Source organism: Cricetulus griseus, chromosome 2 (genome assembly GCF_003668045.3).
Source record: "Cricetulus griseus strain 17A/GY chromosome 2, alternate assembly CriGri-PICRH-1.0, whole genome shotgun sequence".
Lineage (NCBI taxonomy): Eukaryota > Metazoa > Chordata > Mammalia > Rodentia > Cricetidae > Cricetulus > Cricetulus griseus.
Window position 1 is genome coordinate 87,685,973 of NC_048595.1, and position 19,712 is coordinate 87,705,684.

A 19,712-nucleotide genomic window follows, 5' to 3' on the forward strand; every position below is an offset into this window, starting at 1 on the left:
GGTTTCCTTTGTTTTGTTTTGTTTTTAATTAATTTTGAGGGATATTTGGAGGGAGATGACGCAGGGGTGATGGAAAGATATAGAGGGACAGGGAGATAAACAGGATAGGGGTGCATGATGTGAAATTTTCACAGAATCAAGAAAGAATTCATTTATAAACAAAATTTGGTGCTGATGTTAAAGGTGGTTTCTGTTGTAAGGAAAGATGGACTCTAAGAATGAGAAATTCATGTCCTAAGCCATTGTACTAGTTTGCTTTCTGTTACTGTGATAAAACAGTAACCTAAAGCAACTTGGGCGATGGGGGAAGTCCTTCTGTGTATATGTTTGTCTTATTGGTTGATAAATAAAACACTGCTGGCCAATAGGGAAGCAAAATAGGTGGGGCTAGGAGTCAAGGAGGATTCTGGGAAATGTAGTAAAGAGGAAGTCACCATGTGATCCCACGGAAGAGAGGACGCATGCTGCTGGCATCCTGGGTAAGTCTTATAAAATATATAGATTAATGGTATGGTTGATATTTAAGATAGAGCTAGCAAATCCTAGTCATTGGCCAGCAGCATGTAAATAATATAAGATTCTGTGTTATTTGGTCCCAATGTGGCAGTGGAACTCAGGTGGCTGGTAGAAAGAGTTATTGTTACACTTGGGTGTAATAAGTCTTTTTCTGTCCTGCCACCTGGCACCCAAATAATGACTTGGAGACTTATAAATTATGAAACCTTGGCCTATAGCTTAGGCTTGCTTCTAACTAGCTCTTAGAACTTAAATTAACCCATTTAAAAAATTAATTTGTGTTCTACCACATGGCTTTTATCTCTTTCCCATTCTCTGAGTTCTTCGTGTTCTTCACATTCTATTTCTCGGTGGCATCTCCAGAGTGACTATATGATGGGGAATGTACTCTGTATGTTTATCTTATTGACTGTTAAATAAAATACTGTTTGGCCTATGAAACAGCAAGTTAGGCAGGACTAGGAGTCAAAGAGGATTCTGGGAAATGTAGTAGAGAAGTGATGATCCAGACAGGAAATGACATAGCAAGTAGACTCATATTTAAGTGAAGGAGAAACAGGAAGGGTCCCTTTTTTCCCTGATAAGTCCTATAACATATATAGATTTATGATAGTTAAGACTGAGCTAGCAGATGAGGAATCCTAGTCATTGGCCAAGCAGCTTTGAACCTAATACAAGGTTCTGGGTATTCATTTGGGCCTAACTCGGGCGGGCAGCTGGCTTAAAGCTCTCACATGTTGGTGGGGCTCAGGCGGCTTTTGGCAGAAAGATTTATCGTAACAACTATATTGTTCCTCCTCCTCCTCTCTCTACCTAGAAGTCCCACCTATCTCTCCTGCCTAGCTATTGGCTGTTTAGCTTTTTATTGCACCAATCACAGCAATACATCTTCACAGTCTACAAATATTCTGCAACACTTGGGAAAGAAAGAGCTTATTTTTTCTTACATTTCCAGGTTTAGTTTATACAACTCAGGACCACCTTCTTGGGATGACTCACTTGGATAGACTCTTCTATATCAATTAACAATTAAGAAAATGCCTCCATAGGACAATCAGATGGAAGCAATCTTTAGTTGCCCCTCCAGTGTTAATTGAAGCAAAATATGAAAGTTGTAGTTCCTGTGAATGTGGATTTATATATAAAGACTATGCTATAACCAACTTAAGATGAGGTCCTATGAGTTTAGGGTAAGCCCCAATCCATTGAACAAGCTTGTAAAGACACACAACATGGTTTTCAATCTGTGGGTTGTGACCACTTTGGGAGTTGAATGACCCTTTCACAGGGGTCACATATCAGATATCCTGCATATCAGATATTTACATTGCTTCATAACAGTAACAAAATTACAATTATGAAGTAGCAATGAAAATAATTTTCTGGTTGTTGGTCACCACAGCATGAATAACTGTATCAAAGGGTTGCAACATTAGGAAGGTTGAGAACAACTGCACTATGGGGAGACAGGCATGTGAAGACAGAGGCAGAAATGACCTGTATCACAATCAAAGGATCACCAAGAACCTTGAGAAAGAGGATGACTCTAGGCAGGATACTGTCCTAGAGGCTTCAGAGAAGTCATGGTCTGCCAACACCTTAATTGCAGCTTTTAATCCCTGGTACTGAGAGGAGATAGATTTTTTTTCTCTTAGTCGCCCACCCAGGCCTTTATGAAATTGTGGGTGTGTGCAGTGTATATGATTGCACACACATGTTTACACACATGGAAGTTTGTACATCTGGAAGTCAGAGCAAGACTTTGCAGATTTTCCTCTAGTTCTTTCCACTTCATTTTCTCTGAGACAGGTGTCTCAAATAGCTGACAGCTTACCACTTTCACCAGGCTAGCTAGCCAGTGAGTTCTTGGTATCTACATATCTCTGCCCATCCAGTTCTGGTGTTACAAGTGAGTGCAGCCATGCCTGGGTGCTGAGGATTCATACTTGCCTCCTCATAAGTTCAGAGCAAGCATTCTTACCCACAGGACCATCTTTCCAGCCTCACATATTTCTTCCATTTGAAGTCATCCAGTCTGTGACACAGTATGACAGTAGCACTGGGAGAGTAAGAGGCTACCAATACTGTGTGGAGTACTGGCACATTGTACAGTAAACACCTTCTCATTTGACTATGACTTGCAAGGTTCAAACTCCTTTTAAACAATTAGCTGAAGAAATATGTTAATAGAAACCAAATTTCTAATATTTTTCAATAGAAATTCATGTCATGAATCATCTTCTAGACTACAGAGAAATATTACCATGAAATCTAGCAGTTAGGGGATAGTGAGTTTTAAAGATTGAAAATTGCTATTATTTAAAAATTCAAATTATTGGGTGTAAGTTTTGTCCACATTCATATCCTGGCATCTAATAATACATATTTAAGTGTTCTGCTTCCTCATTTATTTGTACATAACATAAATTCTGGGTTCTTTTATTTATTTATTTATTTATTTTGAGACAGGACCTTACTCTGCATCTGAGTCTGGCCCCCAAACTTAGTGACCTTTCTGCTTCAGGCTTGTAATGGCTGGGATTATAGATGTGAGTCATCATGTTTGGGCATAGACAATTTATTAAGGTTTTGATAGGTTCTTGATGCTTTATTAATCAGGGAAAAGCCTTGCTTTGAAGGAACTTTGAAGTGATATTTATTTTAAAAGCTATTTTACATAACAAGAAAATGTGTTAAGAAAGTGATTTGATCTGAAGTACAAAGGGAAGAGACAGTGAGTTGGTAACTAGAGAAGTTAGAAGGTCATCCTTCTCTCATGCTAGCCAACAGAAGAGCTGATCAGCCCAGCAATGACAGCAAAGAAGAATTATGAGTAGAACATCTCTCCACTATGCTTGGTACCACACTATCTCACTAACATTTCCATTAAAATTGGGAAAACCACAGAGGTCCTAGAATAATACCACTACAAACAAAGGCTGTGAGATTATCACCTAGTTAGTGACTAGATTTAAGTAGGATGTTTGCATTTATGGTTCAGGGGACAAGAGTGTGTGTTCAGTGGTTTGGAGTGATAGGTGCAATGGCCCTCTTGGCAAGCCTGGACTGGGGAAGACCTAGGAGTAATGCTATGAGTCCTTGTTAGGAGTCAAGAGCATGTATGTGCACTGTGCCCAGTGTTATGGCATCAAGTGGCACTTGGACTCTACAGAGTGTGTTCAAGAAGGTTGTTAATTTCCCTCCAGACCTTGTACAGCTGAGTACACAGTCATCCAGGAGATCATTGTATAACATGATTCTTAGGTTGCTTTTCTGGATTATTCAAATTGTCTAGCAGTCAGCCATCACACAGGTTTATATTGCACTTAGAATGCCTAGGTGATGGCTGTTTGTGGTGTGAATGAGTATTCATTCTATTTTCAAAATCTTGATTATTGCCCATTGGAAATCAAATCCCAGGATGACCAAATATCAGGCAGACAGTTACTGTAGACAAACTGAACATTGCTGCTGGCTGGAAGGAGGATGCTTTGGGGGATTTGTTCTAGGTTTTAGTGTCTTCTGGAAGGGTTGAACACTCAGCAAATCACCTAAATAAACTAAGGAGTGAGGGGGATTCTTCATTATATTTATTATTATTATTATTATTGGACAATCTGACTAACAAACTATCAAGTCATAGGAACTTTTAATAAGGAAACACAAGTGTTAATAACAATGTTGACTCATTTTGTCTGTTCATGACATTCCCTCATATCCTATGTCCTAAAACAAAGGATTTAATAATAACAGTCCTGTTACTCCAAGGCTAGATCTGTGAGTCAGGTCTGAGCATTCAGGGGCTTGTTAATGTCTCAGCAAGAATTGACTCCTGCAAGGTCCAGCAGGCTTCACAGAGAGACTCCTTGTTAGATGTGGTGGTTTGAAAGAGAAATGTCCCCCAATGGCTTAGGTATTTGAGCACTTGGTCACCAGTTGGCATAGCTGTTTTGGGAGGTGGTACAGCTGTGTTGGAGGAAGTACATCTTTGGGGTGAGCTTGAGAGTTTGTAAGCTTATTACACTTGCAGTTGGCTGTCTCTGCTTCATTTGTGAGCTTGAGATGTGACCTCTCAGCTTCCTGCTCCAGCCCACCCATGACTGCCTGCTGCCCAGCCTCCCCCATATTGTTATGGGTCCCCCACATAAAACCATGAACAAATAAACTCTCTCATACATTGCTTTGGGTCTCATTGTATTTTTACCACAGGAGCACAAAAGTTACTACTACTTTAATTAAGTTAACTGGGAGACTGCTTTGTGATAAAAGCATGACTCATTAAACATCTACCCTCACATTCATATGTAACATAAAATTTGGAGTAACATGTAAAGACACACCCACAGCCATGACCAAAGCAACTGCTTTTCTCTGTGGTAAGTTGCACTATTACTCAGGACCATTTGCCTTTGGGCTGAGCATCCAGAGCTTCTGGGTATCAAAACAAGAGGACCGTGTTGCTGATGCTCTTCTTGACACTGCTTGTGATCTGGCTCTCAGAGTTCTCAGAGTTGTACCTATATCCCTTTAGAGTTCTCCTCAGTCTGGTCCTCATGCCAGTACTTTGAGTGTCTCTTGTGAGTTAACTGGCTCCTTTGTCTGTCTGTCTGTCTGTCTATCTGTCTGTCTGTCTGTCTGTCTTGTCTGTCTGTCTGTGTGTCTATGTTTGTACACATACACTAATGTATGAGTGTTCATTGGATGGTATTGGAGGAAACCCAAAAGTTTGTCCTTCTACATTTCATATTATCAATTAATATAAAAAAACAGATTTTCATCTATGTTTTCTTCTGATATACACATATATGTATATGTCTGTATGTATGGAACAATGTAGGCATAATTGTGAGAACACCAGAGGACAGACATAAACACACACGCACATGCGTGCACACACACACACACACACACACACACACACACACACACACACACTCAGAGAAACTGATCACTTCTTTATTAAGATTTAACTGAGTAAATTATTTAGATGAGTCAAACTATTCCTTAAAGTTATCCTTTTTTTGTTTTTGAATTGATATTATCAACTATATACATGGACAATGTATTACTATCAACCCTATGACTTTCTTACCACTCACTATTAGCCAGATTTTCATTACTGTAACAAAATACCTGAGGCAGAATAACTTTATACAAGAGAATTATTTATAAATTTACCATTGCTTTAATTAATTAACTAACTGAGTGTGTGTGCACTGAAACAATGCTGCACACTGTGGATGTCAGAGGACAACTTTGTGGAGTTGGTTTTCTCTTTCTGAGTTCTAGAGACCTAAGTCATCAGACTTGGTAGTTTAAGTGCTTTTACCCACTGAACCATCATCTGGTCCCGAGAAGTTTATTTAATACACAGTTCTGAAGATACTAAGTTCAGAGAGACACCACATCTGCTAATGTTTTTGTTGTTATTTTGTTTGTTTTCCTAACAGTGTACCAAGGCAGCATTGTGGCATTACAATATAAGAGACAAGAAATCTGTATGTCACTTGAGGGCTCCTCCTTCTTCCAAAGGAGCAGAGACACCATTGTAGGTGATCTACTCCAATGACCTTATCCAGCCCTAATCAATTCTTGGAAGGCACACCCTTTCATGCACTGGGTTAACATATAACTTGGGAGATTAGAATCCTATGTGAATTTGGGAGACACATCATGGAGGCTCTATCACCACAGTTAGACATTATAAATAGGTCACACTCTTTCCTCTCAGAGCCTGCATCTAGCCTCAGACTCTTCAAAGAAGGAAGTTCCAGAAAACTGCTAGCAACTGACCAGATAGACATGTGCCACAAAACAGTTTCCATCTTTGTTTTGAATACCATCAACATTTGAAATGAGTCATCCCACTTGTTAAAGGCTCATTCCAGTGACTTTTTCAGCCTTGGACATGATCCAAATGGCTTTACAAACTGGTGGCCCAGGTTTGCTTGCTAGCCTGTTTTTCTGTTTGCTCTCACCTCTTACTTTGGAGTTTCCCTTATGAGTGTTTGGTAGTGTTGGTAGTGTTTGGTGATTATCAATGTGACAAATGCAGATGTAATTAAGTGCTCTTGTGCTAAGCCCTGCTCAATTAACAAATGATTATTGAGCACATAGTCCTTGGTGCCTTACACTTTAGAAAGGACATAAAAGAGTTTTTGCCTCACAAAATTTCATATTTAAAGAAAAGAAAATTTACTTAGGAAACTATTTATTTGGTCTTCATGAGATCTGTGGGCTGTTAAAAGTCTTTCACAATTGTTACTTTTTGGCTAAGTCACAATCTGAGATATGAGATTTGAAACACACAGTCAGTTGGCAGCATGTGTGAAGGACACCAACTGCTCTAGAGTTTTGGAAGAAGGCAGGAGCCTGTGCGTGATTTGGAGCCGCCTATGTGCTCCAAGTTAATCTACTCACTCATAAAACAGAGCTGATGTTTGTTTAGTGCTTGGCAATACATTTTCTCCAATTTCAAAAAACATTGGAAATCTCACCCTCTTTTAAACATTTTTTTCCTCTTAAAACTCTTCAAAGTAATCTTTGTAGAAAGGAATATCCCAGCAGATCATGTGACCAGGGCTGAAACTCCTATCAACACCTGACATCTCCACACACATCATGGTCTTTGATGTGAGAGGGTCCTACCAGTCTCTTTCACGTGAGCTTTGACAAGGCCATCGACATGGCCGGGACTTGCTTCTTTATCTCCTCAGTGGGGATAATGGTATCTACCTACCACAGCATCACAAGGCCTAGAGACAATGCATACTAAAGCTGTAACATATACTAAGGCTCTATTCTTCTCTTTATCAGTAGTATAATAACTCTGTTAAGGAATCCAAGAGATTTTGTTTGTGCATGAATGATTTGTCTGCCCATCTGTCCATCTATCCACCTACCTACACAATCAGAAGTATTTGCTGCCCCTGGCCTGATGAACAAAGGTTCCTGGACATGGCACTATCCAAGCACATGACTTTCTCTTTCACTGCACTTGGGAAACAAATACATACACAATTAGAATACAAAGTGCTAAACAGAGACACATTGTTGTAACTTGCTTTCCATTGCTGGATAAAACACTGACCAAGCCAAGTTGTGGAGCAAAGGATTTCCTTCAGCTTACATTTTAGAATCTATCATCAAGGGGGGGTCAGGGCAGGAGCTCAAAACAAGATCCTGGAGGCTTAATGGTGAGGCCATGAAGAACTCTACTTACTAGTTTGCTCAGCTTGAATTCTTATACAACCCAGGACCACCTGTTTAGGTGTTGGCATCCCAGTTCCCCCACCACACACAATGGGTTGAGCTCTCACACATCACTCACTAATCAAGAAAATGTCCCACAGACCTGCTTATAGTCCAGTCTGATGGACGTAGTTCCTCAAGTAAGGTTCCCTTTGTCAGCTCTCTAGAAAGATAAACCTGTGTTCTTCATTTTCTCTAGATAAGCTTCTTCTTCCAGAGCAGCTTAGCAAATGAGTCCTGGAATCTCTGCCTGCCTTGTTTGCAAGGAGCTAGCCCCTCCACCTCTCCTGGAACCTCCCACTGAGCTTGGAGAAGCAAACATACATGAAAGATGATCTGCTTCATTCCCTTTGAAGGATTCCATAAGCCTGAAAAAGTTAGTTTTGAAAGCAGCTGTTGCTCTTCTTTATGAGCTATGAAACATCAGACTATCTATCTAGCTCTTACCTGCCCAGGGCTATTTATGTTTTGATTTCACATTAGAGTTCCCTGGGGCAATGAGGTTTGAGGTTTTTCACATAATTATTTAATATTTGTTCAATTTCATGGCGATCATTCTGGCTTTCCTTGTACAGTTTCTATGTCATCATTCATTTTTTACAAGTTCCCTGAAGTTGTTTTTATAACATGGCTAATACTGAGAGCACTGGATATGTGCATTTACAGAATTGATAAGAAATGTTTGCTTTTCTGCTACAGACCATGAAAACAGTGTAATCAGGTTATTCTTTTATTTGTGTGTGGGGGTGCACATGTGTCCATAGTCACATATATGTATTGGTCAGAGGTCAACCTTAGGTGTCCTTCCTCAAGTGGTCTCCATCTTGTTTTTTTATGCTTGTGAGGTAGTCTCTTGTTTTTACACGAAAATCACTGACTAGGCTGGGCAGCTGGAGAGCAATTCTTGGGGACCTACTTGTCTCCCATTTCCCATCTCTGGTATTACAGGAGCATGCCATCATACCACATTTAAAAGAAAATGGATTCTTGGGTAAAACTGAGTTCCTCATGCTTGTGTAGCAAACACGTTGCTAGCTGAACCCTCTCATTAGTCCTATTTTAGAAACTCTACCAATGCAAATTCAATTGCAGGAGTGACTTCTCTGTGATAGATATCAAGATGAGATTTATAACATGCCAATTATTGCTTAATCAGAAAAAATTAATGTCCACTTCTTCACATGATGAACATACATGTGTAAAGATATTTATACACATGACCATACAAGCACAGGTTCACACAAATTATATGACTATTTATATCACACACATGTTTTTGTTGCAGTTTACTTCCCACTGTTTTAAGAACACTAGCCATGCAAATAGCCAAAAAGATACAGAAATACCAATACAGAGAAGTCATTACCAATTTTGTAAACTACCTCAAAGCTCCTAAATGCAAAACTCTACAAGGAGCTTGCTTGAAAAGCAAATAGGTAAACTCTCCTTAGATTTTTGACTCTGATTGAGTGTAAAAAATGAATATACAAACTCAAAGTTACCAACCAATAAGCAGGATCAGGTAGGAAATACAATAGAGAAAACCTTTCAGTGTAGAAATATAGATTAATACAAAAAGCAACTTGGTATGAGCTGAAAAGGTAAAGGTTCAAGACTTTCATAATAATTATTAGACTCCTTTGAAGACCATGGTGGATAAATAAGATCATTCTTTGTCCTCGGGAGCTTTGTTATATGCTATTCTTTTCACCAAAATAATTTCAGGCTTAATATATACATTTTTTAACTTAAATTATTTAGCTTAAATTCTTCTTGTAGATTATTGACCCTAACTTATATCCAAACAACATCACTTTTGTATAGAGTTGGAGCAGGGTCCTCCCTCACACTCTGGGTTACCCTATATGACTGACCAGCATGTCCCAGAGTCTGTATTTTGGCATCTTTCATGGAAGAGCCTCCCTCAGTTGATGCCTTGGGCCCTTGTCTCCCAAAGACTCATATCTGGAGAGTGAGGCCCCATGGGGAATATTCATCTTTCTTTTGGCACCTCCTTCTCCTCCTCTTCCTTTTCTTCATCCTTCTCATCTTCCTTTTATTCATCCTGTTATTCCTCTTCATCTTTTCCTCCCTATCTCCTTCTCTATCTCCTCTTTTTCCTCCTGCTCTTCCTTCAACCAAACAATCCCAGCATTCAACTCATAGTGATGAGGCTGCATGCACCATCTCCCTTCTTGATTGGTTAGCTATGCTGGGCAGCTTATAGCCAGGCTGGAATTACCATTATCCCAATGAAAAGTCATCATTCATATATATGTGTGTGTGTATGTGTGTCTACATACATACATGCATACATACATACATATTCTCCCAAGTGTGTGATCCAAGTTAATGAGAACACTTTGAGTGAAGAAGGTGTGTTCATGGAGAGCGCTCCAGAAGAATCAGCCTTACATCTTCCCGACAGGATATACTGGTGGTTCTAACTCACATTTCTTTTCATAACAGAGTAGAAATAACTCCTGCATGACAAACACACCCTAAAATAAAAAAAGATGAGCTTTATAGAAGGCTTGGAATTCAGTGGTTGCAATAAGTGACAGATACATTTTATAAGGTAGATAAAAATGAAAATAGCAGAAAATTATGGCCAAAATTCATTTAGTTGAAATTTTATGGGAGAGAGGGAATGACTGAGAAAGATAAGTACATAAATAAAGGGTACCAATTCAGAACAAATTAACTTGAAATTGGTGACATTGTAATAATACATGTGACCCATATTTTTTAAATGCGCATCTTCAAAGCCAGCACATCGACTTGTTCACCCATAACCCTGAAGCTCATTTTCCCTTTGCTCTCAATTTCTACCATTCCGCTTTGCTATATTTTCTGTGACTGTAAGTATTTTCAGCAGGTTACCATGCCCCACTGAGTTATTAGCACCTCTTAGGGTACTTCATGACTTCATCTTCTTGCTATGTGTTCTCATGGAAACAGAATACAGTGTAACACAACTGAGAAGAGGCCTGTGGCTTTCCTGTGTATATCTTCAAGCCTAATATTAACTAGGGGAGTGAGGCTGAGGGTATAGGGTTTACTGTGGATTTTCACAGTGAATCCCTTTATGTCTCTCAAAAAGTTCTGTTTTTAATAAACTTTACTAGAAATGTAACATGACCAAAAAGTATAATCAAGTACATTGTATATGCATGAATCATAATAAATGGGGATTAGATAATGCTTTTTGCTTACATGAATAGGCTGCTTCACGGTTGATATTTATTTTTCAGTGGGAAAATTGTTTTGGTGAAGCGAGCGAGTCTGGATAGAGTAGAATTTATGATTCTCCATGCAGTTGACCACACCATTCTCTCTAACAATGAAGGGTAACTTGGCCTGAGCTGAGTCCGGATCTGCTTGGGCTGAGTTGGGAATCTCTGGTCTCTAAGAATGCATTCTTCCGAAACCACAGGGATGAACTGCCCAGAGCTATTTACTTCTGGGTCTTGGTCATCTAACTTTGTTGACCCCTGAGGTTTCTTCTCCATCACACAGAAAGCCCTCAGGGCTTGTGAGATACAGGCAATCTGTTCATGGTGAGATTCTTCTATGCAACACAGTCATACATGTGAAATGGATGGATACTAATGATGGGAGCAAAAGAAATGCTGGCAGTGAACATTTCTCCATGGACACATAAGTGAAAAATTTTCTTTGCAAAATAAATGGAATAAGTAATGGGTCAATTTTTATACATTGATGGGTATTTTGGGAAGGAAAAAGCTTATATGGTCAGATAACATGACAGTCTCTATTAATATTTTGAATCATCTATATATTCATCAATAACTTCATCAATCTTGGTTTTCTATGCCTATTTAATTTGATAGAAAGCTAAACTTTTCAATCTGTATTTCCTTCATGGTTGGTCAAAGGTTAAGCATTTTATTCATGCCAATTTAAAAAATACTCTTGCAAAAGAATGGATGTACACACAAAAGTATTACTATGTTGATGCGTTTTCCAAATTTATAAAAACCTTAAATTTATTATTTCACAGGTGAACCTATGATGTAGTTCCTGCCCATGTCTTTGTTTCTTTCAGACAAATACCTCAGATTTCAAAGATTTTTTTCTCCAAATGATTTTACAAGGTTCCTACCAAACTATCTTTACCAGAAATATGTACTAAAAATTACCTATCATATCTTGTAAAATCTACTTTAAAAAGTCAGAGAAAATAGCTTTATGATAGCTAATATCAAGACTATTTGGCCTATGGCTTTCGAATCAGAAAGAATCTGGTTAGCTCCCTGTGAAACTGATGGGGAAGCTGTGTTTCCTGTAGCCTTTGGGTTTTTCCTGGCAGTGTGGGCTGAAAATCTTTGATTGTTTCACTCAGCATTGTCTTGAAATTCAAACGTTTCACATTCTATTGTTGAATAAACTAGGAGCCCTCTCACTTTCTCTATGCAGAATTTTGAGGATAAATTTAAAAGCTGTTATTTTAGTGCATTTTGTAGGACTGGTTCCTATATTATTTGTACATCAGAGTTTTGGTGTTTATTTGCATCATCTAAAACAGCGTCAAATCAGAAAACTTAAGTTCAGAACATTTGAATATGAACTAAAATTTGTACCTGACAGGGGCTGAAGAGATGGCTCAGTGGTTAAGAACACTTGCTGTCCTTACAGAGGACCTGGGTTTGGTTCCCAGCACCCACATGATAGCTCACAACCACGTGCAACTCCAGTTCCAGGTTATCCAATGCCCTCTTCTAGCCTCTTCAGGTACTAGGCATATAAGTGGTGGACACACATATAAGCAAATGAAACACTCACACACATAAAATAAATCTTTAAAAAATTCAAACCAACAAACAAGAACACAATATCCTTTACTTTCATTCTGACTCCTTGTTTTATATTTTAAATGTAAACATATTATTCAGTTAGTCAGCAAATGTCAGAAATGAGCTAGCCCTATTTCTGTTATTTGATCTTTTCTGGTCACTGGCCTGTCACTTTCATGCAGAAACCCCTGTTGTATATAGCAAGTACAGGAACTCAAACTGCACCTAAAGCCAGCTGGGAGGGGTCTAAATGTCATAATGTCTCACTTAACAAGAATGCCCATAGCTGGGTTTGTGCATGTTGGTGGCTGATGGAATAACTGACACTTCTCAGAATTAACTTCTGCATAGGATAGATGTTTATTAAAGAATAAGTTTGAAATGTATTTATTTAAAAATCACCCATTTATTATTAAAAACTCAGTGATAACCACAACAATTGTTGAGAACTTAATACTAATAGTAATGTATTTTTCTAGCAGGGGATTATTTTATCCTAGACATTATTTTGATGTTCTACTTCATATTAATAATAAATAAAGGCCGCAGTAACTTTTTATTCTGTTTTCAAGTTCTCCATGCTCAGGACAGAGCTTGGTGTCTAGGATAGTACATGGCTCATACCAGTCTTCCCTTGGCATCAACCTGGTGTGAGAAATGAAAGACTGGCTGTTGTTATGCTCTCAGTGAGTTCTCATTGTTCTTCTCTTAACATTTTAGGGTTGGATAAGCCCTACCAAACTTCACTGTGAAGTTTTCCATGTAGATATATATTCATGCATTTGCTGAGCTTTCTGATGATTCCTCTACTGAACTTGGAAAAGGGATTCAAGCATGAATGATGGAGAAGCCCCTGAGCTTAATGAAAGAAAATAGTGTTCCAATAACAAGTAAATTCTTTTTCAAAGTTTTTGCTATCAGTGAAAATTCCTCAGTTTGTTTTTAAAACAAAGTCAGCTATAAGTAGCACAAATTAACAAAAGAAATTACTTAGAATTCAAGGTTTTGTTCTTATATCAATAGGCTGTTTAGAGGTGTGAGGTCCCAACTTTGATCTACAGCTAAACAATGTCATCAGGACACTAATTCCTTTGATCTTTTGTCTCTACAATCTTTAATTAGTTGGCAATTTATTTCCCATTGTCACAAAATGGCTGAAAGTCGCTCTAGGTATTGTGTTCTTACAGAATAACTTCAAAACTAGGGAGGAAGTAAAGATGACGCAGCAAAATGACACTCTTCCTCTGTGTTCTGTATAGATGGACGTGGATGATTCTTTTCATGGGCCTTCCCAGGAACTTCTTACGTCTCATTTGCCGTAAATGGCTTGCTTACTCAACTCTGAATAAATCATTCATAAAAGAAAATGGGATTGTCATGATTGGTTCACATGAATCATGTTCATCCGTGCCTGGACACCTGGTCACAAGAATAAAATCAGCTTTGTTAACCAAGAAGTGGGCTATGATAATTGGCTTCAGAAACCCCCACTGTCTATACTCTGACATATTTATAGCTGTATGTAGAGAAACCTAGAGAGGCACATCTGTGGGAACCTGGCTTCAGTTACTGTTGTGCGTATGAAATGTTAGCCAATCCTACTGTGTCTGTAAAGTGTTCTGGGCCAGCACCTAAATTTTGCATGAGGGAAATTCCAAATTATTTTCCCTGAAATTTATTTTTATAATTTACACACAAAATTATGTTCTGTATAATAAAGTATATGTTGTATGTAATATAATACACAATTCTACAATATATTATTATGTATAATATGTTTAATGTTAACATACATATCAGTTATAATATACATTATGTATGGTATGTAATGTTACACATAGTGCTAATTATGTAACACATGGTGTCATGCACAATGCATGTAACATGATATGCACATTACAGCTGTAATTAAGAACACTATAGTATATAAAAGTATATATGGCTTTTATATATCATATGAAATGACTGCCATAGTCAAACAAATGAACTTCTCTGTCACCTCACATAGTTACCATGGTAAGAGTACTTAAGATCTACCTCTTTGCCAGTTTAAAATCTGCAATAGTTACTTTCTTAGTTAATTTTCCTATTGCTGTGAAGAGACCATGACCAAGTCAACTTATAAAAGGAAACATTAGACAGGGCTTGTGGTTTCAGAGGGCTGTAGAGTCCATGGCCACAACTGGGGAAACATAGCTGCAGGTGGGCATGGTGCTGGAGCAGCACTTGAGACCTTACATCTTAACTTAAATTGGAGGTACACACACACACACACACACACACACACCACACACACACACACACACACACACACACACACAGAGAGAGAGAGAGAGAGAGAGAGAGAGAGAGAGAGAGAAGAAAAGCACTAACTAGGATTGGAATGGGATTTTGAAACCTCAAAGCCCATTCCCAGTGACATACCTCCTCCAACAAGGCCATGCCTCCTAATCCTTCCCAAGCAGTTCCATCAAGTAGTGGCCAAGAATTCAGATATATGATCCCATGGGGGCCATTCTCATTCAAATGACCACATTTGCTAGTAAGTATAATCGTCACACTATATATTAAAGCTAAGATCTGTTCAATCAAAAATTTGTATGCTTTCACCATCATCTTCCCATTCCCCTCACCTTTTGGCATTTGGTGGTACAGACTGGCCTGGAACTCATTGTGTAGCCCAGTACTGCTGTGAAACTTTAGACCTTTCAGTCTCATACTTCCTAGTACTTGCCTTACAAATATATACCAGCAACCAACTTCTTCTTAAGAGTGACTACTATCCCACTGGGAGTGCATTCATACTCCCTTAACCACTAGTTTGTCAACAATTATCTTATGCTCATATCTAGACTCTTGTGATCAACTTTGCAACCAGAATAGGCATGCAACCATCTCTTGCCATGTTGACTTCATTTCCTTTTATTATATATCTAGCACAGAGATTTCTGACTTGTAGCTTCATTTTTTTAACTTTTGATGGAGTTGTCATGATATTTTATATCATGGCTTTACCAATTTACATTCTCACAAGCAACATTTAAGGATTCCTTTTCTTCATTTCCCAAGAATACTTGCTATTGGCTGGCTTTTTAGCACAGTCATCTCACCAGATAAAAGACTATATCCCACTTTTGATTGTTAATGATCTTTTCATATATCTGTTGATCAATTATATGTCTTCATAGGGAAAATATTTATCCAGGACTTTTGTCCATTTAAAATAAAGTTATTTTTAGCAATGCTAGCCAGCATTTTTTAAAGATTTTATTTATTAATTATGTATGCAACATTCTGCCTCCATGTATGCATGCATGCCAGATAAGGGCACCAGATTTCATTAGGGATGGTTGTGAGCAACCATGTGGTTGCTGGGAACTGAACTCAGGACCTCTGGAAGAGCAGCAAGTGCTCTTAACCATGGCATCCTAGAGCCCTCTTCCAGTGGCTGATGGAAGCAGAGGCAGACACCCACAGCTATACACTAAATTCTGGAACCCAGTTGCAGAGAGGGAGAAATGAAGATCAAAGAGGTCAGGACCAGGCTGGTGAATCCCACAGAAACAGCTGGCCTATACAAGGGGGAGCATATGGACCCCAGACTGCTGTCTGGGAGGCCATCACAGGATTGATCCAGACCCCTGAACATGGATGTCAACAAGAAGGCCTCGGCACTTTATGGGGCCCCTGGTAGTGGATCAGTATTTTCCCCTGGTGTAAAAAGGGACTTTGAGAGCCCATCCCAGTGAAGGGATGCTCTCTCGGCCTGGACACATTGGGGCGGGCCTAGGCCTGGCCCAGGATGATGTTGTGGAATTTGGGGAGCCTCCATGGAGAGCTCTACCCTCCATGGGGAGCAGAGGGGGGAGGGAGTAGGGGGCTGGTGGGAGGTTGGGGGAGGCGAGGGAGAGGGAGAAGGAATTGACATGTGAAGCAAGCTAGTTCCTAATTTGAACTAATATGTATGTATGTATGTATGTATGTATGTATGTATGTATGTATGTATATGCTTATTTTAGTTTTTTGCTATGGAACTGTCTGAGTCAGTTATATAATTTTGGCTAATTGCTTCTTATTGCAAATGTGGCTTCTAAAGATTTTCTTCCATTCTGTAGGTTTCCTTTTTATTTTGTTGGTTTTGTCCTTTGCTTAGCAGAAAGATTTTAGTTTAATTCACTCATGTTTAACATTTGCCTGTGTCTTTGGAATTGTGTTCAAAAAAGACACAGCCAAGACTAACAGCCTGTGGTTTTCCCCCTTATTTTCCCTCTATCAGTTTCACAATTTCAGGTCTTCTGCTTGCATTTTAGTATACTTTCTGTTAATTTTTATATGCAGTATGAGCATCCAATATGTTTAGTATATATGTACCCAACTGCTCAATGTCATTCATCAAAGAACCTATTTTGGCCTTGTTATATGTCCCTGGTACCTTGATGATCAGTGGATCATCTACTTGTCTTTTTATCTCTGTTTTTCCCCCATTTCTGCAGAAAGCAAACCTGTTGGAATTTCAATAGAAATTTCATCAGATTTGTAGATTACTTTGCATAATATGGTCATTTTGACTGAATTCTTCAGACTCATGAAAAGAAAGGTTCTAAAGCCTGTTGTTACAACACGAGAGAAAGCCCTCTTCATGACTTAGTTTACTTCAACTTTTTAATGAACAACTAAAGATTAATGGGCTTCCATATTCATTGTTATTTGGGTAATGCATGGAACAGTTCACTGGTATCCAGTGTGTACTAATGATGGAGCCTCTGCTTCCCTGTGCCCTTGTCATCATCAAGGCAGTATTTTGTTGTGGCCCTACTACAGCCTGTATTAGCAGTCATCCAAGCCATTTTCTACAGCCATTTAAAAGGCTAACTAATTGAAGGCTTTCTTGTTTTGTGTTGTGGTATGCCAGTTAGTGAAAAAAAATATGGCTTGCCTCTGAATTATTTCACTCTAGTTGCTGTCAAAATGGCTTAAACATGTGACCAATTTTCCTAGCTATGTGAAGAATCACAGCACTGGATATGATTCAGACACTATAAGTCATTGCAGCAGTTCAAATACTTCCCTCTGCCTGAAGGACTCTAGTCATATAATATATAATCTTGCCATACAAAATTCATTGAAAAATAACAGACAGTGATTCCCATAGAGCTATGCTGATTTTCCTGGTGAGTGTATTATGAATGATTGTTTTAGATGTTTAAGGGTGTATCAAGATACATCTACTGTAACATGAGTTCTGATTCATCTGAATAATAAAAAACCTGGAGTCAGATATTAGAGGTGAAAACTGGAAGGTCAGAGAAGCAGAGCAGCCAGCCACTAGAGCTCTTATCTTTAGGAAATCCTCAGACCGGAAAAAAAAAAGAGCAAGTTCCTATATTCCTCTGTCTGCCCTGCTATATTATTTCCTGTCTGTCTGTCCAGACCTCCAGAGCTCTATGGTTAGCTAGTGGCTAGCACCACCCTCTGATCTTCAGGCAAACTTTATTTGTTAGAGTATAAACAAGATATGAACACGATGTAATTAGATATTTAAGGACACTTCAAGATGCTTGAGAGATAAGTTTCCTTCAAGAGACAAATTTTTTTTTATTGACCTGTTCTAGGTTCTTCCTAGGTTTTCACAATAGGTTGTAGTAGTGGGTAAAGTAGAATTGTAGACCCCTGGTTTAAATACAACCATTTGCCATGTATTATCTCTATTATCAGAATGAGGGTGTTTAATCTTTTGCAGGTATATTCTGCCATTTTAGGGATATGGATGTTGACAAAGATAGATTAGGTAGCCCCAAATGCAGGCTTGGCTTTCAGAGGTAGGGAGATATTTTAGGCAGAACTAAGCCTGTCTCAGAGCATATATTTTTAATGAAGTCCCATCCTTTGGTGAGGGTTAAAGGTCCTATATGTGTTCACTGATTGGCTGCACTCAGCTCAGGTAACCTATATTTCAATGCAACAGTGTTCGCATAAAGTATAATAAAATAAGGCCACATATAAAAGACAAGATCTACTTTTCTGCAACTGGATTTCAGTTCAGATCAAAGTTTAGCTGTGGGTGTCTGCTTCTATTTCCACCAGCTGCTGGATGAAGGCTATGGGATTGGCATATTACTTAGTCATCAATCTCATTATCAGGGGAGGGCATGTAAGGTAGCCTCTCCTCTGTTGCTTAGATTGTTAGTTGGTGTCAACTTTGTAGCTCTACAGACATTTCCCTAGTGCCTGATTTCTCTTTAAACCTAAAATATCTCCCTCTACTATAGTATCTATCTTGCTCTCTTCTGTTCTTCCCCCAACTCAACCTCCCTGCCCCATCATGTCCTTCTCACCCCTCCTCTTCTCCCCTTCTCATTCTTTTAGTTCCCTCTCCCCTCGCCCCATGCTCCTAATTTGCTCAGGAGATCTTGTCCCTTTCCCCTTCTCCAGGAGACCATGTATGTCTCTCTTAGAGTCTTCCTTGTTTACTAGCTTCTCTGGCAGTGTGGATTGTAGGCTGGTAATCCTTTACTCTATGTCTAAAATCCACATATGAGTGAGTACATACCATGTTTGTCTTTTGTGACTAGGTTACCTCTCTCAGAATGGTTTCTTCTAGTTCCATCCATTTGCCTACATCAAGATTCCATTGGGGTGTTCCCCCCTCCTGAGTAGTACTCCATGAGCAAAAGGGTCCGTACCAGGCTGGTGAAACCCATAGAAACAGCTGACTTAAACAAGGGAGAGCTCTTGGTTCCCAGACTGATAGCTGGGAAACGAGCATGGGACTGATCCAGACCCCCTGAATGTGGTGTCAGTGAAGAGACCTCAGAAATCTATGGGGTCATCTTATCAGTACTTATCCCTAGCATAGGAATGGACTTTGGGAGCCCATCCCACATGGAGGGATACTCCATGAGCCTAGACACAAGCGGGTGGGCCTAGGCCCTATTCCAAAGGATATGTGTCGATGGACTCTGAAGACCCCCTATGGAAGGCCTCACCCTCCCTGGGGAGCAGAAAGGGTATGGGATAGGTAGGGTGTTAGTTGGAGGGGAAGAGGAGGAGGGGAGCAAGAGGGGCCTGGGATTGACATGCAAAATAATCTTCTTTCTAATTAAAATTAAAAAATAATAAAAAATAGAC

The 19,712-nt window shown here is 39.1% G+C and overlaps 1 long non-coding RNA gene across 3 annotated transcripts in view; it reads left to right on the top strand.

Annotated features, from left to right (window-relative positions):
- Positions 1–436: 436 nt before the first annotated feature.
- The window catches only part of LOC107978439, a 38,129-nt gene continuing 18,853 nt past the window's right edge, over positions 437–19,712 (top strand). For all 3 annotated transcript variants that reach the window (XR_004768254.1, XR_003482867.2, XR_004768256.1), the window contains exon 1: positions 437–479. This is a non-coding gene — a long non-coding RNA (uncharacterized LOC107978439). The remainder of the gene's footprint in view (positions 480–19,712) is intronic.